Raw genomic sequence first — 21,443 nt, 5'->3', positions numbered from 1 at the left:
TGTATCTATTTGTAAAACTCTTCATGACAAAGTGAACATGTCATGGTGGATTCACTCTATTATTGATACCTAACCTAAAAAAATTATTATTTATTTCAACCACTTGAATCATGAAAAAATCCATTATACTATAATAAAAAATATTTGTTGAAATTTATATCAAGTAACGAATTTATAAAAAATTTTAGAGACGAGTCTATAAAAATATTTGAGATACCTTAGGGGAGCAAAAACAAATTATCAGTATAAAATATAAAAAAATATATAAATTATATGAGAATTTGAAAATTTCAACTGCTACTGCCTCCATGTATCTGTTTCAGTCTATAAATTCATAGTTACGCTGATCTCATAGCAAAACAGAAAGACTTCAGCTAAGATATTTAGCCTATAAATATCATATTTCTTTGGTTACATATCAAAACAGAAAGACCTTAGCTAAGATGGATAAGGTCAATTTCAATGGAGAGAATGTGAATGAGCTACTTGAAGCTCAAACTCACGTATGGAATCACATTTTCAACTTCATAAATTCTATGTCCTTAAAATGTGCTGTTGAATTAGGTATCCCAGATGTCATTCACAACCATGGCAAGCCCATGTCTGTCACCGAGTTGGTCTCCGCACTACCGACGCTCCACCCTTCCAAGGCATGCAACATCCACCGGCTCATGCGTATGTTAGTTCACTCGGGCTTCTTTGCATTACAAAAGCTTAGCGATGACGCCCAAGAAGAAGGCTATGTTCCTACCACTGCATCTCGTTTCTTGCTCAAGAACGATCCCTTAAGCCAAGCACCATTCGTGGAGTCCATGTTGGATGCCATGTTAACAAAGCCTTAGGATTTTCTAGCCGCCTGGTTCGAAAACGATGATCGTACCCCATTCGATACCGCACACGTGAAGACATTCTGGGACCATGGTTTCCATGACCCAAAGCTCAACAATCTTTTCAACAAAGGCTTGGCTAACGATTCTCGATTGGTCACTACCGTTTTGATCGAAAAGTGCAAGGGGATATTTAATGGGTTGAATTCATTGGTGGATGTTGGAGGTAGCAAAGGAACAGTGGCCAAGGCAATTGCTGATGCATTTCCACACTTGGACTGCACTGTGTTCGACCGTCCACAAGTCGTTGCCGGCCTACAAGATAGTGGGAACTTGAAATACGTTGGAGGCAACATGTTTGAACAAGTTCCACCTGCAGATGCTGTTTTAATCAAGGTTTTTTTAACAAACTTTTTTTATCCATCTTTTTTATATCACATATTAAAGATTAATGATTAACACTTTTGAGTTTGATTAAACAGTGGGTATTGCACGATTGGAACGACGATGAATGCTTGAAGATTCTGAAGCAATGTAAAAAGGCTATTTCCAGTGGAAAGGAGGGAGGGAAGGTGATTGTAATAGACATAGTACTGAAGAAGAATGAGAAAGTGAATGATGAAGTATTTAACTTGATCGAAACGCAGCTCTTCTTCGATATGGTGTTGATGGCTTTGCTGGGTGGGAAAGAGAGAGAGGAGGAAGAATGGGCTAAGCTGTTCTTTTCTGCAGGTTTTAGGGACTATAAAATTACTCCTATTATGGGTATGAGATCTGTCATTGAGGTCTTCCCCTAAATAGAAGATGTTATGTCTTTCATGCTTGTTTTGTATTTGTCTTCTTCTGTTTCTACTTTCCATCATAGTTTTATCGAATAAAATAACGTTTGAGCTTCAGTATCTCTTCCTACATCTACTTTTGTTTTGAAGCAGAGCAAAGGCTTTAAAGATTCGCCAATGGCACAATCAAATTTGTGTCAAAACTCATATGAAAGTTTTTTATTTTACATAAATATAAAAATTAAGGGTAAATTACACGGTTAGTGCCTAAACTATCTGTTTTGGTCTGTTTTGGTCTGTTTTGGTCCCCAAACTTCTAATGTTTTCAAATCATACCTAAAGTTTAATTTTTATTTCATTTTAATACCCTTGTTCAAAATTTAATTATCCCCAACGGCTTCACTATTGTAAAACCTTAGGTTTATTTGATTTCCTTTCAGATAAATCAATAGTAATATATATTTGGATAAATTATGTGTTTAGTACCTAAATTATTAGTTTTAGTTTGTTTTAGTACTTAAGTTTCTAACTTTTTTAAACCATACCTAAAGTTTAATTTTTGTTTCATTTTAGTACCCTAGTTTTTGTTTCATTTTTAGTACCCATTCAAAATTTAACGTTAAGTTTTGAAAAGATTGAAAGTTTAGATACTAAAAAGAATCAAAACTGATAGTTTAGGTACTAAACAAATTAATTTTTTACGACGGGTACCAAAATAAAATGAAAACTAAACGTTAGGTATGGTTTTAAAAAATTAAAAGTATGTGTTTAATTTTTTTATTTATTGTCAACCCACATATATCATGTAGACCGTGTTGCTCAAACTCAGATCTTCTAAACAATAGCACTCTTTTACCACTAAAATCACTAAATAAATTATAATATGTAGTAATAATAATAATAATGTTTTGGTAATTTGAATGAAAAATAAAAGAGAGAAAACGATAATTATTAATAAATTTACAATTGAGTCACCATATTTCTAAAATTCAATATCTGTTTATTCAATTAACCAATTAGATCAATTTACTATTAAATCTCAAACAATTATTATAATTGTTTTGAGTAAATTTATATTTTGGTCACTTATGTATGAGTAAATTTATATTTTGATTATTTGACTTCTGATAGTAAATTATTTTTTATATTTTATTTTTAAATTTCTTATAATTTGCTGTAAAATCGATTTCTCATCAACATGTTCTTCTTGGACGAGAGTTATTTTTATGTTTTTGTATTTCATAAATTAATAAAGTAAAACAATAAAAATAGTGTTTACTTGAATTGGTGGATTACCATCTGTCCTCATTCATTACCTCTTTATAGTCATTGTCAATTTGTCATCACATACAGATTTATCATATTTAAATTAATTTACAAATTGATATGGTGATCAATTTTTGTCTGTTTGTGCGCAATAAAGTAGGGTAATAATACACATTTTTTTTCTTACATGAAAACAATAAATATCAAGTAAAAATGTATTTTTCTTTCTTACATTATCATATCTTTTATATTTTCACCGATTTCATAATGTTACACATGTTTTTCTTACATGTAAATTAGGAAAGAAGTTATTCATGAGCAATCTAAAACTTAATTTCAATTAAAATTAAAGTAATATTTATTATTAAAATTAAAGTAATTTTTATTATTAGGATTGAATCATGTTACATAATGTAAAATTCTTTTAGTTTTACACATATATAAGATCATTAGATGAGTAAAAATATATGATTGAGACTAATGATAGAAAATGAGAGAATAATCACTGGAAAAACAATGAGTCAATCTCAGACATTTATTTTTACTCATCCTACAGTTCTAAATCTATATAAACTAAGAAGTTACACATTGTTAAAGTTGATACTAACTCTTTATTATTAACACATTAACATTTTTTTATTAAGTTAAAGTGATTACAAAGTAATATCTATTATAAATATTCTCTATCATTTGACAATGAACGCGCAATCATCCTATTACAATCGTTGGTGCTCGAATTTGTGATCTCTAAGAGTAACAATGATTCTTTTAACTATTAAGATGAGTTGATTCGTCCTAACACATTACAAACTAAGTAAACAAAATATACATGTTTTAATATTTATAATTACGGCGTAAAAATCTTAGCTTTATATAGTGCATAGATTACGTGTCTATGTTTATGGCTACCAGCTAGATTTGTTCATAATTTAGATTATTTGTTAAACATCTAAGCGTCTGCCAAATATTGGAAAAATATTTGAATAAGATGTGCTTATAAATTAATAAAATCTAAATAATCTAAAGATTATTTACAAATTAATTTACCTTATGTGTTCAATCAGGTTTATTTCACTTTTACATAAATTTTTTTAATTACCTTATGTGTTCAATCAGGTTTATTTCACTTTTAATAACATAATTATTTAAAGAGATCAGTTACATCTATACTATGTATTATGAGTTTATGGAAGATTTATGTATGAGATCGTCACGTTTCATTAATTTTGATCTAACTAAACACCAACTAAATTATCTTAATGATCAAAGAAATAATTACCTTATGTGTTCAATCAGGTTTATTTCACTTTTAATAACATAATTATTTAAAGAGATCAGTTACATCTATACTATGTATTATGAGTTTATGGAAGATTTATGTATGAGATCGTCACGTTTCATTAATTTTGATCTAACTAAACACCAACTAAATTATCTTAATGATCAAAGAAATAATTATTATTTTTAAAGGTCATGAATTCAAGCATCAGTGACCGCACACTACTACAAAATAGGTTTGTAGGCGTTTTAAGGAAAAACGCTACTACGTTTACACCTATATCGGCATTTATAAGTAGAACACCACAAAATGATAACATTGGCTGTGTTTTTATAAAAATACCGCAATAAGATACATAATTTGTAGCGTTTTTTAGCATACGCCATAATAGAATATATAATTCGTGACTTTTTTTAACAAATGCCGTTACTTCAGTTCATTAGTGGCGTTTATTTTTAAAACGCCTAAGTGTTAAAACTTTTATTTCCCAACCCGCGAAACTGCAGCAATTCACCTTCTCTCATTCTCCTTATTTCTCACGGCCATTTACAGACCCAACCGTGGTGGACTTCGCCGCTGTTCGTCGCCTCTCCATCGCCTTTCAGGTATTTTTAATTTCATGTGCTGCTTTTGGTTTTTATCTATCTTAGATTTCTGGCTTCTTGTTTGGTTGCTGAGAAAATGCGAAAAACAATAGGAGAATCACGGTTTCCAATATTTGGATTTGCACCATTCTATTCCTTTGGCAGCTTAGAAGATGTTATATTTGCATGTGTTGTTTTGATTAGCTTAGTCTTGATTCTTTAACGTTTTTTTTTCTGGATTTGTGGAGAGAATAAAAAATGGTGTAAAAATCTCCGTACTAATATTTTCAAAGTTGAATTGATTCTGCTGATTTTAAGAGATTTTGCATTGCATCTTTCCAGTTTTCTCAAATTAGATTTACTTAAATGTTTGTTGTTAGGAACTCAGGATTGGCTTGATCTATTTTCTCTAGACATTTTATCTGCCGACCATATGCATTTGGGACTTTTTCTTCCCTAAAACTGTTGTTGCATTGGCGTTTTTCTACTTCGATTTTATTCGTATCCTAAGATTTAGATACTGATTCGGATAACTATTCTTTGTTCTCACCATTGTCATGCTTGTGTTTGAAGAATATTTACAATCTAATACCTAAGGCAGAGCATGTGAAAGGGGGTTTAGCCAATTTTTGATGCAAAGCTTTAACTTGAGCCACCCAAGTGTGTGTTCATTGCTAAAAGAAGAAACAGTTTTAACATACAAAAAAATCCACGTTGGTAGACACAGGTCTTTCTCACCTTACCAATCCCATAATAGTTTAGGATTTCAGCCCACTTCCTACTCCTTCCAATCAATTCAAGATAAGGATAGTTTTCCTAAGGTTCATGCATAAAATTCAAGATAAGGTACATTTGTTGATGGTGAGCCCGTATTATCGGTTTAGGGATCTATCATATAAAATTATAATTAAACGTTTTTGTTACGTTGATTGAGTGAATGATAAAAGGATCAGTGGAACATGTCGCGTTATATTTATAATTTAGTCATGATTACAAGTTGGGATGTATTATTATACAAAGCAAATGTATTATTATACAAAACAAATGCATTCCTTCATTTTTGACATGTGATCAATGTGTTTCATTAATTTTATAATCATAACAATGTAAAAGATTTTACTTCAACGTGACTTTCACTAATTAATATTTGAAATGAATATTCCAGAAATATGAAATAGATAAGAGTTGAATAGATTTGTCAAGTGTAAGCGACGGATATAGAAACGGAGTCGGAACTTTTCTAAATTTAGCTTTTGTAAATGCAAGCCTAGAGAATATGATTCTTTGCCCTTGAAAGTAGTGTGCTAACATTAATTGGCTCATTTGTGAAGTTGTCTACAAACATTTAATTGTATTTGTCTTTTTTCGGGGCTATAAAAAATGGATATTCCATGGAGAGTTGACACCTCATAAATCTTCATCCATGAGTAATCTAGACTATCATCCTCATTCTCACTGTCGATATGTTAGAGAAGATGACATTGAGGGTATACTACATGATGCATTTAATATGCACAATCATCATCAGTCTGTTAGATAAGATGATTGTGATATGAGTGTTAATGATTTTATTGAGATGAGAAAAAGTGGATGTGATGAAGAGCCAAGTGGAGAAGCGGCAAAGTTTTATAGGTTGCTTGATGAGATGAATGAATAACTTTATGAGGGGTCGAAATATTCAAAACTCTCTTTTTGCATTCGTTTTTCCACTTAAAATGTTTGGGAGGATGGACTGGTAACTCTTTTACGCAGTTATTAGAGTTTCTGAGAGACATGTTCCCTTTTGCAAAAATTCCGCAATCATACAAAGATAAGAAGAAAATGATAAAGGATTTGGGCCTTGGTTATGAGAAAATTCATAGATGTCCAAATGATTGCATGTTATACTGGGGTGATCGAAAAAACCAGGAGTCTTGTCATGTATGCAGAAAATCTGGGTGAATGAACGTGGACGCAGAAAAAGTGAGTGAACATGAAGTTGAAGCATGATCAAGAAAGAATCCTGTCAAGATTCATTGATATTTTCCTCTAATACCTAGGCTTCAAAGACTTTTTATGTCTTCAAAAACTGTTGAGTCTATGAGGTGGCAACATGATGGATGAACCGATGATGGATTATTAAGGCATCATTTGGATTGTTTAGCTTGGAAGTTATTCGACCAAAAATTTCCAAGTTTTGTAGGAGATCCCCGAAATGCCAGGCTTGGTCTTGAATATGATGGGTTTAATCCTTTTAAAATCATGAGTACGTCATACAGTACTTGGTCTGTTCTGCTTGTTCCCTACAATTTACCTCTATTGATTTGCATGAAACAATCATCCTTTATCTTATCAATGATAATCCCCAATGAGAAAGGACATGGGAATGATATTGACATCTATATGCAGCCTCTTATTGAAGAGTTGAAATAATTATGGGTAGAAGGAGAAATTTAATTTACATGTAACTTTATTATGGACTATTAATGATTTCCCTGCTTATGGAAACCTATTTGGTTAGAGTACCAAAGGTCATTATGCTTGTCCTTGTTGTGCTACTCATACATGTTCAAAGTGGTTGTATAATGGAAAAAAGTTCACTTACATGGGACATCGTCAGTGGTTGGATGAAAACCACATATTCAGATATAAAAAAAAAATATGTTTGATGGCATTGAAGAGTTTAGAATATCTACTGAGCAAATAATCGACTCTGGTATCTTGTCAATGTTGAAACATATCAAGTTCACTTATGGAAAGGTGAATCAACCATCGAACACGCGGTCAAAGAAAAGGCAAAGCAAGTGTATGATCCTAATGTTGAACAACAGAGTCATGATGAGTCTGATGAAGAGGATGAACCAAATGAGGTGGATTTGTGGAAAAAGAGAAGTATTTTTTTAGTTTCCTTATTAGAAGGATCATGTTTTGAGACATAATCTTGATGTCATGCACATTGAGAAGAATGTTTGTGAGAATATTATCGGGACCATTCTCAATGTCGATAGTAAATCTAAAGATAATCTAAAGAGTTGACTTGACTTAGTTGACATCGAAATTTGGCGTGATCTTTATTCCCAATTACTCCTTAATGAAAAATCTTGGTTACCGCCTTCTATTTTTATGATGTCGAAGAAAGAAAAAGAAGTGTTTTACACAGTGTTAAAGGATAAAAATGTCCTAGATGGGTATGTATCAAATATATCTCGATCTATCACTGTTAAAGATCGGAGACTTTATTCTCTAAAGTCACATGATTATCATATATTGATGCAAGATTTATTGCCAGTTGCTTTACGTGGTTGTATGCTGAATAAGGTGAAGTCTTGTATAATTGAACTTTCCAATATAATGAAAATTATTTGTGCGAAAGTTCTAATGGTTGAAGAACTTAAGAAATTGCAAGATCGATCTACCTTGACTTTATGCAATCCGGAGAAGATATTTGCACCTTAATTCTTCACAATTATGGTGCACTTGTTGGTTCATCTCACTCACGAAGCTAAGGTTGGTGGACTCATTTTCTACCGATTGATGTATCCTATAGAGAGGTGGTAATTGACTTATATGTATTCAATTACTATTGAATATATATAATTTAATTACAACTATTAATATAATGTTATGTTTCGTATCTAGGTTTTTCTGCAAGTTGAAGTTGTATTATCGTAATAAGCGATACCCAGAAGGATCAATTGCTGAAGGGTATTTGGCAAAGGTGTGTATGCCTTTTGGCTCTAGATATTTGGATGATGTTGAAAGAAGGTTGAATAGGCCACCTAGAAATGATTTGTGCAATATGAATAACTTAGCTGGGACTTATTTGTTTGGAATTTATGGTGAACCAATAGGAAAAATTAAAATTGCACAGATAGATGATATGTCTTTGGGACAAGCACACTGATATGTTCTTTTCCATCATGATGTAATCGATCCCTTTCACAAGTAAGTTTTATAATAAAAATAAATTTGTCTTATTATTTTATATTTCTCACCCTTTAACCATTTGAGTTCACTTTATATTGATTTTAAAGAAGTTTTGAGATCTCGTTCGTGTTCACGAAGATTAAATCAATGAGAGATTCATAAATAATTCACAGAAACTTTTCATGAATGGTTAGGGAAAACGGTAAGCATCTAAATATTTGCACCACATGTAAATAATGTATAATCTTGTTTTAATATATTTCTATAAATACTAACTAATTCACATTTCACGCATCATAGTTTAGAGTGTGAGGGAAATCAGTGAAGAGGTTAAATGGCTTTCTAAGGTCCAAATAGAAATGTTAAAAAATATAATGCCTTTCTCATTAATGGGTTTAGGTTCCACATGAGATCTTGCGAAAGATTATGGAGGACACAAAATTTTGGAGTAGACATTACTTATTCAACTACAAGTTATGCTAGTGCTAGAGATAACCATCCTGTGGAGGAAGATGTAGAATATTATGGAATCCTTATAGATATTATTGAGTTGGATTATTATGGAAAACGAAAGGTTGTGTTGTTTCGATGTGATTGAGATAATGTAAATACTACTCAAGGCATTAAAAGAGATCAATTAGGTTTTACAATGGTGAACTTCTCTTAATTAATTCACACTGGTCTACAGTTGATGGAGTGGCCATATGTATTTTCTTCTCAAGTCAAACAAGTTTTTCTATTGCCACGATCCATTGGATGAGGGTTGGTATGTTGTACTCCGTAATACGCCCAAAGCCTTGATAGACATCGGAGATGAAAGTAGAGTTGACTTTGAAACAAGATCATAAACTTTGCCTTTTATCGCACAAAATTTAGATGAAATTATCAATAGTACTAGTTCACAATTCCAATGGGTTCATGATGACATGGATGAAGAAATTTATGAAAATTAATATGACATAACAATGTAGTAAGATTTATATCTTAATTGATTAATTTATAATATATCCGTTAATAGTATTCTTGTAACTAGTTATTAATATTATTATTTGTTTATAGCAGATATTATGCCTAGGAAAAATTGAGTCATCTGCGGATTGTTCGAGCTCCTTAATAGGAGGAAAAAATAAATCATGAAGAACCAATTGGTAGTGGATCTTCGGAAGCTTTGAATACAGTTGATAAAACTGTAGAAATTGAAAGTGATGTTCGATACTATATTTACATGGTAGTTTATTTTTCTATTAACTTGATTTTGAAAACTTACACTGAATTATTTCTTACATAGCTGAAAATGGTGAAAGACTTAGGACTAGAGGTCACACGATAATGACAGAATTATATGAACTTCCTTCTGGAGACCGTGTAAAAGTAACAAGTAATGATGTCAACCAACCTACAGGGACAAAAACACGTGTTCTAGCTGGTTACTAAGGCGTGATTGAACATAATGCTAATATTCTACCGATCACTTTTCAGTATGGCATGAAAAGTATAATAGTAACAAAAACCAGGCTATAGATTGTACTAAGGAAATAATTTCATTGTAATAAATAATTCATTACAATAAATTACTAATTTATATTTACGTTTAACACTTGTGTTATTTGAAGGATAAATTTTCTCTAGATGTCCCAGATGATTATTTGAAGCAAGCGTTAGGAAAGAAGTGGAGAGACCACAAGAGTTCCTTGAAAAAGAAATACTTTAAGAATGATCTCAACCTAGAACAGAAGCTGTAAAATGTCCCACCTAGAATGCCTAGGTATTAGTGGGAAGATGCAATCAGGTTTTGGATTTCAAAGAAAGGGGAGGTATGATGTGAACTTTTAAAAATAATATTATGTCATGATAATTTTCACATTACCAGTCGTGTAAATTTCAAATTGTAAGATCGAGATCACATTGCTATTGCTAGCAAACTACATCAAAAGTTTACTCACATAGCTGGATCGAAGAACTTTTCTCATGTAGCTCATAATGAGGTATTCTTTTTTTAAGTATGATTATTCACGTAGTAATTAACATTTTTCTTATTATTTATTAATTTTTCTTAAGTACTAACTTATGTTCTACATTATACGAAACCACGTCCGACAATTGAGTTGTACGAATACAACTCTTCAAACTAACACATACAAAAAAAAAAGATGGCTCTCATATGGCTCCTGAAGCTACAGAAATCATGGTATATTTATTATACATAAAATTCGAATTAGGTTATACTTATATTTATAGTAGAACATTTTTATTTCAATTAGCGTTTGAATTTATTCTAAATTCTTAATTGATTCTTAAGAAAAATTGAATGATAAAAGGATGTAGTATGAACACACAACTTCATCTTCCATCAATGTGGATGAGATTGAAAATTAAGTTATTGTTGAAGTTTTTGGTCCCGAAAGATATGGCCGAGTTCACTGTCAGGGATCATTCGTTATTCCATCCAAATATTTTGGATCCAATTCATCTTAGTACATGCCATCATGAAGTCAATCTTTTCAATCAGAAGTTATTCGATTGAAACATCAATTGACTACAATGGATGAAAATTTTACGTAAATGAAAGCTGAAGCTGAAACGAGAGAAATAGAGAGAGAAGCAACACATCCGCTAAAATATGATGAACTTCAAAAATAATTTGAAGCTATGAAGTAGATGATGCATCAATTTCAACCGCGAAATTCACCACCCTAGGTGATTTATTAGGTTCATGCTATGTTTATTATAGTAGTTGAACTATATACATTTCACTTACTGTTGAACTACATTACTTGATTGGTTTGTAAACTTTATTTATTTATGTTGTTAAGTACTTAATTTGAGACATATCAAGGTTGTTATTGGATATTAATTGTTATAGGCTATGTTATATTTGGGCAATAAAGAGTATAAAATGAACATTTGTAAATCAGCCTCGATTAGTGGAGTTTAAGGATGAAAAACTCCACTAAAGGAGTACACATTTACGACGTTTATATAAAAAACACCGCTAAATTTCATAATATGTTATGGCATTTATAAAAAACACTGTTAAATGTAATAACTTGTTGCGCCGTTTATACAAAAAATGCCGCTAAATATCATAACATGTTACAGTGTTTATGCAAAAAGATGCCGTTAAATATCATAACCTGTTTCGATGTTTATACAAAAACATCGCTAAATGTCCACACTTGTTGTGGCGTTTTGAAAACAAAAGCCGGTAATGTTTGAGGCGTTAGTTTTAGCGGATTTTTTGCGACGTTTTTGTTTTTGTCGGGAAGCTTTTTTGTGGCGCTTAGAATGCCGCTATAGGACTTAAAAAGTGCCGCTATAGCCCCATTCTATTGTAGTGGCAATAGGTTGATTGACCTTTCATTATCAAATGGTTGAGAATATTTAGAACATATATTACTCTATCATCACCTTAACCTAATAAAAAAAATTTGGATTTGGCATCGCCTTGATTGATCAAGATGATAGTTATTTATTATCATGCTGATCTTCTTTGCTTTGGACCCTTAAAATAGATTTGAATACGTGGTTTGTGATTAGAGATAATTATCTCATGACGCTCGACTTTGATTTACGATTATCGATGGTCTTTTAATAGTTTCATCACCTATTGTAGTTTGTTTGCCGATGCAATCAGATATGTTTGTATCAATATTTTGTTCGAGTTTTTTGGATGGATTTGTAACTTTTTCCTTGTATGATCCTTGTTTGATCTCAAGTAACTTTTTTGCTCAGCAACCATTAGATTTTATTTCATTTAAGAGTAAAACATGTCCCCAACTTCGAGCCTCGTTAAAAACCCCCTAATCCTAAATGGGGGAAAAGAGTGCTCCAAAGTTGAGGAAACAGACCAGAATACAGAAATGAATTTCACCAAATGAAGGACAAAACACGCCTAAAACCAAAGCTACCCCTCCCTAACAAGAATAAAATGCAGAAACTCCAAACTAAAAAACCTTCACAAAACCATCTTAAAGGAAAGCTGCCCTGTTTACCAGAATATCAAACAAAACAACAGATCTGAGTATGCAATAAACACTGCATAATAAGATTCCTTTGCAATTGTATCACCATCTTGCCTCTTAATATGAATTTACCTCAATTACTGGCCCAAAGAACATTGATGAGTCATCTTGTTCCACGCTGAGCCATCCACATTGAACTTCAACTGACCCGATGCAGGCGGATGCCAAACGTTCATGGAACTTAGATATGCGCTTGATCTCAAATAACTAATTTCTTTTGTAATAGTTAGAAGAAAATATTTTAATTATGTGTTTAATTTACGCTTATGGTCGTAAGCATTTCATTTTAATTTTTAGATATTTCCTCATTGATTAATAAAATCTAGTCGTTTCTATTCAAAAAAAGGTTCGATATAATCAAAAACCTATTGATTGATCTGAGTAATTAAACAAAGTGTTATTCTTTTTTGAAGTTCTAGTTACGAGTAACTATGTTGATGTCTGTATGTTGTCAATGATAAAAAAAATTACTAATAAAAAATAATGAACAAATATTATCTTATAATAATTCAAACTATTTAAAAAAAATATCTCACATAGACATTTATTGTCATGGTGTAAAATAAGCACTTACATCCAATTACAATTAAATAAATTTAATTTAATAATTATCGAATCGTAAATTAAATTCAACAATTTAAATTATTATGCGAATTAAACTTAGGTAACTCAATACTTAATTCAAACATGAACCTAATAAGATCTTTCAACAATATTTTAAATATTTTATAAAAATATATATATAGAGCCAAAAAATATATTTTAAATACATTACATTATTAAATTACTTTTTAATACATAATTTAGGATTTTAATTCATTTTATTTCAATTTGAACTAAAATAAATTCATCGTAAATAAACATGTAATTCTTTTCATTATAAGTAAATATGTAACTATTCACTCTCAATTATTTAATTGAGGCAGTTTTATTTTATTTTTCAGCTTGCCTTTGTGTTTGATCAACACTGAAGGTTCTAATTCACACTCCAAATTAAAGTTTCGAATATTGTTATATCTTCATATACGTCCTCCGAAAATCTTTCAATCTCAACCACCCTGAATCTGTCAACACTACACCAACAACTAGTTTTCATGTAGACCTCTTCGTTTATTGGAGTCTATAAATGCTTGTGTTCTCTAAGCATAAACCCTAAGTTAATTACAGTGTATAAACAAGATTTAAACAAGACATCTAGCATGTCCACGTATTTTACTAAAGCAAAACCCAAAGTCTAATAATCAAATATGCATAATTTGCTGATCTAAAAAATAACCATGATAACTTTACGATTGACACATACACTAAAGATCACTGCAAAAACTCTCAGTTAATATAGGAAAATATGATGAATCACCCATAACCAACCAACCCTCTTTCTTTTTCCTCATGATAATTCATTCTCTCCTTCATCAAACATTAGTCGGTTTCCTCACTGACCATAGCTCTCTACCTAAATCAGAAGGGATTACCAACCAACGACTGACACAACCATTTTGTCTCTAACTAGAAAACACCCAAGTAAATCAAGAAAGAGGCACTAAATCTAAACCATATTTACTAGCACTTCATCAACAATCAGTCTTCATACAAAACTCTTTGCTTATCGAAGTCCCTAAAAGTTCGTGTCCCTTAAAAATATACCCACAAGTCAACTATAGTGCATAGACAAAACCTATGATAAACTCACTTGAATTATCAAAGCGAAATCAAAAGTTTAATGACCAAATCTGCTTGTTCTGCCAATCCACAAATAGCCATGATAATCCTATTACTGATACATGAGCCAAAGATCACTATAAATGTTAACTGTCGACGAAGCAAACTTGTTCCATCATAAAATCTAATGTTTGTATTAATTATAAAAATACATAGTAGATATTATTCAACATTTTTTAATTGTCTGGAATGATTAAAAGATAATATCTATTCAAAATATTTCTTAATCATTAACAACACACATATCATACATTTAATAAACTCTCTTTAATTTTTGATATCACTCAATAAATTCATAATTTTATCTTATTTGTAAATAAATGAATTTAATAAATTCTATTTAATTCTTGATATCATTCAATAAATTCGTGAAATTATCTCATTTGTAAATAAATGAATGTAAATGTGATAAAGAAATTCACATCCACACAAAAATTAACTAAAACATGACATAAAATAATGAATAACGCCAAAAAGACGACAAATGAGAAGATTTAATAAATCTAGCGTACCATGATATAATATAAATAATTTTTACTAGGAACGTTCATGTAGCAGGTGGGATTGTCTTATCCACATCTCTTAGACGTTGAAATCAGGAACGGATCTAGGTGTGCTGGGTAGAGGTTATTATTTCTCTTAAAAATTTAAAATTATTATATATTTTAAAATTTTTTTATGTATTTTTTTATTAAAATTTTATTTTTATCTCCTTCAAATTTATAATTTTAAATCCATCATTTGAAATTTTATAAATTAAAATTAACCTTTTAACATAAAATCATGCGTTTATTCCTAATTAAAATATATCCACATCGCTCCACCATTTTATCATCCTACTTGTTTGACTACTAATTTTTATTTGAATGTTATGAAAGCTATATTTATGATTTATTTTGAATATAATTTTAGTATTATATAATTATTGGTTTACGTAGAATATATATAAGTTCTCTATATTAATATATATTTAATATCTCAACACTTAATGTTATTAATATAATTGATCAATAAAAATGACATTATCATTAAGTGTGAAAACCACTTCATCATATCTATTTAATTTATTAGTCGAGATAAAGAGTGCAATCTAAATGAAACCATCTCATCTTCTTCAATTTTTCTACCTCCTTAGAGAGATAGAGAATATCAACATTATTTAATGACGAAATTTTTAGTATATACAATTATTGGTATACGTAGAATCTATATATAAGTTTTTAAAATTAATATATATTTAATATCTGAACATTTAATGTTATTGATATAATATTGATCAATAAAAATAACATTGTCATTAAGTGTTGAAGATACTAATTTTTTACCCATATTAATTTATTTATTATTATTATTATTATAATAATTATTATTATTATAATTATTATATTATTATTATTATTATTATTATTATAAATATTATTATTATTATTATTATTATTATTATTATTATAAATATTATTATTATTATTATTATTAAATATATATATATATATACATAAATAATAATAAAAAATACAAGCCCAGTCAACTGGCCCAAATCAAACCGAAACCCTAAACATTTAGGGTTTCAGTTAGGGTTTTCTAACCCTAACCCCGTGTGCCGCCGCCTCAATGGTTTCCAGCCGCCTCAGCCAACGGTCCAGCTTCCAGCCGCCTCTGCTGCTAGTGCCACGTCTCACCGAAGGCTCCAGAAGGTCGGTCGTAGCCGCACACGTATTTCCCAAATGGTGAGTCACCACTGGAAGTCCGGTGACTCACCAAACTCTATCCTTTGGACCGGTCCGAGATGAGCACCGATGATGGCTATAAAGCCATCACCCAACCTGCAAAGACCGGAAAAAAGAACAACAGACCCCAGAGAGACAAAATCGAGAGCAAAAGATACAAAAATAGAGATCAAATCACAACAACCAGTAACCAAAAACAGAAGAAAAGGGAGGAGAGAAGCTTACCGAGAAAGCCACGACCACCGGACCCCTCCAAACGTCACCAACAACCTTCGAAAACCGAAGGTATTTTCCTAGATTTGCTCCGATTGGGAGCTTTTTAAAAGAAAATAACAACGGAACCGTCGTTAGGACGGTCTGATCTACAGGATAGTGTAAAAAAAAAAATTTCCGGCCACCGGATACGGTGGCCGGCGGTGACGATCACGGCGGCAAACGGATGCCGCCCGATGACCGGCTTCCCTCCGATGAGGGAAGCTAGAGAGAGGCGAGAGAGTTTTAAAACTCTCTCAGTTTAGAGAGAGAGAGTAAACTGAGAAATGAGATAGCTGGCCCTTCGGGCCAGCCGTTTTGGGCTTAAATAGCCCTTCCCAAACGACGTCGTTTTGGGGAGGGCTATTTGCGTAATTTTTTAAATGTTAAATCATTTCCACAGCCATCAATATTTGTAAACTTTACATTTTAGTCACTAAATCGAGTTTATAATACTTTTAATTTGATCTTTAAATTTTAATTTTATTTATTTTAGCCCTTTGTATTAAAATAATATATTTAGGATAAATAACAGATTTAGTCCTATAATTTTAATAATTAATATTTTAATCCCGAGTTTATATTTTTAATTTATTTTAATCTGATATTCGAATTTTAGAAAAATTTTATTTTAGTCACTAAGTAAATAAAATAAGAAAATAGCATGTTTAATCCCTGTAATTTTGATTAATTATGAATTAGATTTTTTTTATAATTTAGTCACTTATTTTAAATGTTTTTTTATTTCTTTTATTGCTTTTAAATATAGTTCTAATTGTATTTATTATTTTAATTTTATTTGTCTAAATATTTTTATTATTATTATGTAGTCATAAATATATATATAATAAATAAATATTTTTTTTAAATAAATTATTTTTAACATTTATTTTTCAATATCAAAGAAAAGGGCAGTCTTAATACAACTGGATGTCCTATTCCGATATTTTAAAATTAAATATAATTTTTTTTAATTACTATTTAATTTTATTCAAATTAATATTTATTAATATCAAAGAAAAGAATTGTCTTAAGGCACCTAGAAGTCATTTTCTGATATTTTTAAATAAATAAATATTTTTTATAATAGGATTATAAATTAAATATATTTTGAATTTTTTTAATTTTTAATAATAGAGACAATTTATAATTAAAAAGTACCAATATTGGGCGTTGTAAGGGTGCTAATCCTTCCCTAAACGTAACCGACCACGAATCCCTTTTTATTATTAAAAAGAACGAATTTTTGGTTATAAACGCAGATCAGTTCATTTTTTAATTGATGTTTTCTTAAAACTCTTTTAAAAAATAATTTTTAGGTATTCGACCTACCTGACCCAAAAGGCCGATGGCGACTCCCAAATTATTTTCAAAACCATTTATTCACATCAATTTTCCCGCCAAATAAATATTTCGTGCCCGGACGAAAACCGGTTGCGACAGCTTGGCGACTCCGCTGGGGACCGGTCAAACTTTTAAAAATCAATTATAAATTGTCTCTATTAATTATAAATTAAAATTTTCATATATTTAATTTATAATTTTTTATATATATACATATTATTTTTATAGTATTTATATATATTATTAATATTTTATTTTATTTGCAAGTATTTTATTTCATTATTTATTTTTCTGTCAAAGGTTTGAACATTTCTCCTCACACACAACACTTGCATTGCATTACATAAAGCTCTATAATTGAGTTGTCCCTTTTAAGTGGAAGTGAAAGCGACGTCTTCGTGAGAATTTATTCTCCGTGTCAGACCTAGCAAGTAACTTTCGGGGTTCATATGCTCTATGTCTTCGTGAGAATTTATTCTCCGTGTCAGGCATAGAGAAATGTATCCCCTCGAATTGAACTCGATCCACTTTAGTCTGTGATGGACTAGGATTGAGGGTTAGCAACCCAAGGGGGCACTAACAAGGACAATTCGGGTACCTTTATTCTTAGATCTGAAACCTTGCGTATAAAAAACCCTAGAAACTCTTCCGATCTGAAGTCATGCCGAAATTTTGTCCAAAATAGGTGTACACACAGGAGAAATGAATTCTAACTTTCCTGTTAATTTATTTATTTTCTTTACTGATTAAATTACATGTATATTCAAATTATTTAAATTTAGAAAAAGCATGTTTAAATATAAAAATATTTAGGTAAATGTTATTATTAAATTTCTTTATTATATAAACTAATTCATTTCTTTTTGTGTGTTCTTTATTTTTTTCTATTTGCATAGCATCATACAGGATAAAAGGAATTGATCCTAGTGTTAATTGTGTCATTGGAAAGCCTTCATCTATGGATAAAAAGTGTTCAAATCAAGTAATTCTAAACTCAGAAGTAAGACAATGGGCTGAGGACTTACAAAGACAAGAAGGAGACAGCCTGCAGGATGATTATGTATCTGACTTGGCCAGTTATGCTCCAGTTTCGCTAAAAAGAAATGATATGCAAGATTTGCGAAGCATTTGGGAAAGTTGGGATTCAAACAAAAAATTGCAGTTTTATCAGACTTACGGAGACATCCCATATTTGCTCTATGTTGAAGTTGATGAAGAATTACTCAGAGCCCTAATTCAATTCTGGAATCCAGGGTACAATTGCTTCACTCTCAATAAAGAGGACTTGGTCCCTACTATTGAAGAGTACACAACTTTGCTACATATCGAAGGGACTTTGGAGAATCGAATCTATTCAAAGTCAATTAAAACTCAACCCTTTCGAGTTAAATTAGCAAAGATTGTCGGGGTACGAGAAGAATGGGTGGCATCCCGTACAAAACAAAAAGGCGAAAGCGAAGGCATTGCTTGGACCAACATTAAAGAACTTATTCAGAGTCATCCAGATACTAAAGTACGATTCGATCTATTTGCTCTGGGTATATATGGTATGGTCATCTTCCTAAAAGTATTGGGATATGTTGAAGCTGCAGTAGTAGATTTGTTTGAACAGCTACCGAAAAAGATTAATCCTGCTTCTGCAATTCTAGCAGAGACCTTCAGATCGTTAAATGCTTGTAGAAAGCTAGGAGGTGGACGATTCTCAGGGTGTACCCAGTTGTTATATGTTTAGATCCGTAGTCATTTCTGGAGGACAGAAAAGGTTTCATACCGATGCTTTAATACGGATTACTCACCATTAAAAGAATTTCTGGAGCAGGAATGGCCGAAAGAAATTAAGAAAGATATGTGGATTAATGCCTTTCGAAATCTGCAAAGCAATGACATTGTTTGGTGAGCCCCGTGGCAAATACAAAGGGAATTCTTTTACAAATGTGGAGATTACAACTGGATAATGCTGCTCGGATTATGGGGAGGAATTGGATATGCACCACTTCTGGTCATAAGACAGTATGAAGGTCGTCAATTTGTACCTGTCACTGTTGGATTACAGTCATCTGAGTTCGCATTCCATAGCAAAAATTATAAAAGAAGTATCATGGAAGCCGTTACAGCTTGGAAAAAAACTTCTTGTATCCGAGCTAAAGCAGCAAAAGAAATGCTAACTCCTGATTATAAGGAATGAAGATCTGTCAGGAAAAATGAAAATATTCCTCTACCAGATCAAAAAGAGGATATCTCTATGGAAGATCGCATTAAGGTAGTTCCATCAGAGATTGAAATCCTGAGAGCTGAGTTTAAAGCAGAAAGAGAAGGCTGGTCGAAAGAATTAGAGCAAATGAGACAAGATAAAGCTATGTTGGGGGTTGACATTGACTTTCATTCATCACAATGTGCAATGTTGAGAAAAGATAAAGAAAAAGTTGATGATGAATTCAGAGCATTAAAGAAAAATTACCAGGAGTTATATAAATCCCGGAAAGCATCAGGATCAAACCAGGCAACAATACAAATGACCAGAGAATTGAACATCGAGAAAAGACGAGTTGAAGATCTGAAAGGAAAGAATAGCAGTCTACTCAAAAGTCTTGAGAAAGGAAAGCAAAAAATGGAAGATTTCGAGGTTGACAGAAGAGAGCGAATTATAAAAAGCAAGGCTGAACACCGCGAGATCATGAATGAAATGCAAAAAGAAAGGGATCGAGCCAAAGATTTAGAAGAGATGAAGAATGACATCTTTGTCAAATTTGAAGGTGAGAAAAATATCATGTTCAAGGGATTTGAATCTGAAATGAACCAGTTGATTGCTGAACTTGAAGTCAGAGGCCAAAAGATGCAAGAGTTCAATGTTGAAAAAGAAAAATGGGAGCTAGAAAGAAAAAATTTCAACACCAGACTTGAGGTAGAGCAGGAAGTGGCTAGCAATTGGATGCAAAGATACAGAAACAAGGATGTTCAAATCCAGAAGCTTAATCAAAGAACGCAAGAAGCACGAACAAAACTTGAAGAAGATCTGGATCAGTCTAGAAACAAAAACTCAGAGTTTAACGCTTACATTTTGCAACTTGAAGAGTCATTATTTCAAGAAAAGGTTCGTCTAGGACCTAATGATCTCAAAGAAAGTAATGAGGAAAGTGCTTCACTGCGAAGACGCATTAGAGATCTTGAAAAAATTCTGCACAATTGCCAAGTCAGAATCACTGAGTTAGAGCAAACTCTTGAAGGAACAAATGAACAATGGCAAAAGTCAACTAATTTCTATATTGAAAGAAGTGAAGAAAGAAGTAATATGGTGTTCGAGGCCATGGTTCAAATGAGCGAAGTTGCTAGATATGTTGGGGAACTAGCTGTTGAAGCCAAAATAATTGAGCATCACGTTGATCCAGTTTCTAAGTGCGGAAAGAAGGTGTCATGGTTAATGAAAGAAATTATAGAGCTTAATAGGAAAGCTATGCCTTATCTGTAGTTATGAACTATTATAAAGAAACTTTTGTATGCCGATGAAAGTTGTTCTATGACAGTTAACTTTTTGGGATCAATACCTTTTTGCATACATACATTTTGCATACATTCATCATTCATTTCATAATTTTCTTTATGAATAATTTTATTATTTTATTTATTAAGATAAAATTCATTAATTAAAATTTGGAAAAAATAATATTAAAAGATTTTTCAATCGCAGTTATTCTGGCCAAAAGAGAAATACAACATCACTACGGTACTAGACAAGCTACT

At 31.3% G+C, this 21,443-nt stretch overlaps 1 pseudogene; it reads left to right on the top strand.

Moving 5' to 3' along the window:
- The first annotated feature begins 377 nt into the window (after nt 1-377).
- LOC120156185 lies at nt 378-1,650 on the top strand (annotated as a pseudogene).
- The last annotated feature ends 19,793 nt before the right edge of the window (nt 1,651-21,443 follow it).

Source organism: Hibiscus syriacus, unplaced genomic scaffold (assembly GCF_006381635.1).
Source record: "Hibiscus syriacus cultivar Baekdansim isolate YM2019G1 unplaced genomic scaffold, ASM638163v2 tig00111213_pilon, whole genome shotgun sequence".
Lineage (NCBI taxonomy): Eukaryota > Viridiplantae > Streptophyta > Magnoliopsida > Malvales > Malvaceae > Hibiscus > Hibiscus syriacus.
This window is presented reverse-complemented; position numbering and strand designations above follow the sequence as displayed.